Genomic DNA, 220 nt, shown 5'->3' on the forward strand with positions numbered 1-220 from the left:
GCCAGCAGTGAGTAGTGCTTAAGAAAAATTGATTCAGTATCTAATGGATAGTTGATACCTGTCACAACACAGCATTTTATATACTGTTAAGTGAAACTGCAGTACAATCTAAGTTTATTTTGGGAGTGTTTGCTGTATCATTGGATTTAATGAAATGTTTAGAGGTGCAGTAGGCATGACTTTGAGTAGATAATGAAAGAAGATGCAAAATGCTTATTGA

Source organism: Suricata suricatta, chromosome 6 (assembly GCF_006229205.1).
Source record: "Suricata suricatta isolate VVHF042 chromosome 6, meerkat_22Aug2017_6uvM2_HiC, whole genome shotgun sequence".
Classification (NCBI taxonomy): Eukaryota; Metazoa; Chordata; class Mammalia; order Carnivora; family Herpestidae; genus Suricata; species Suricata suricatta.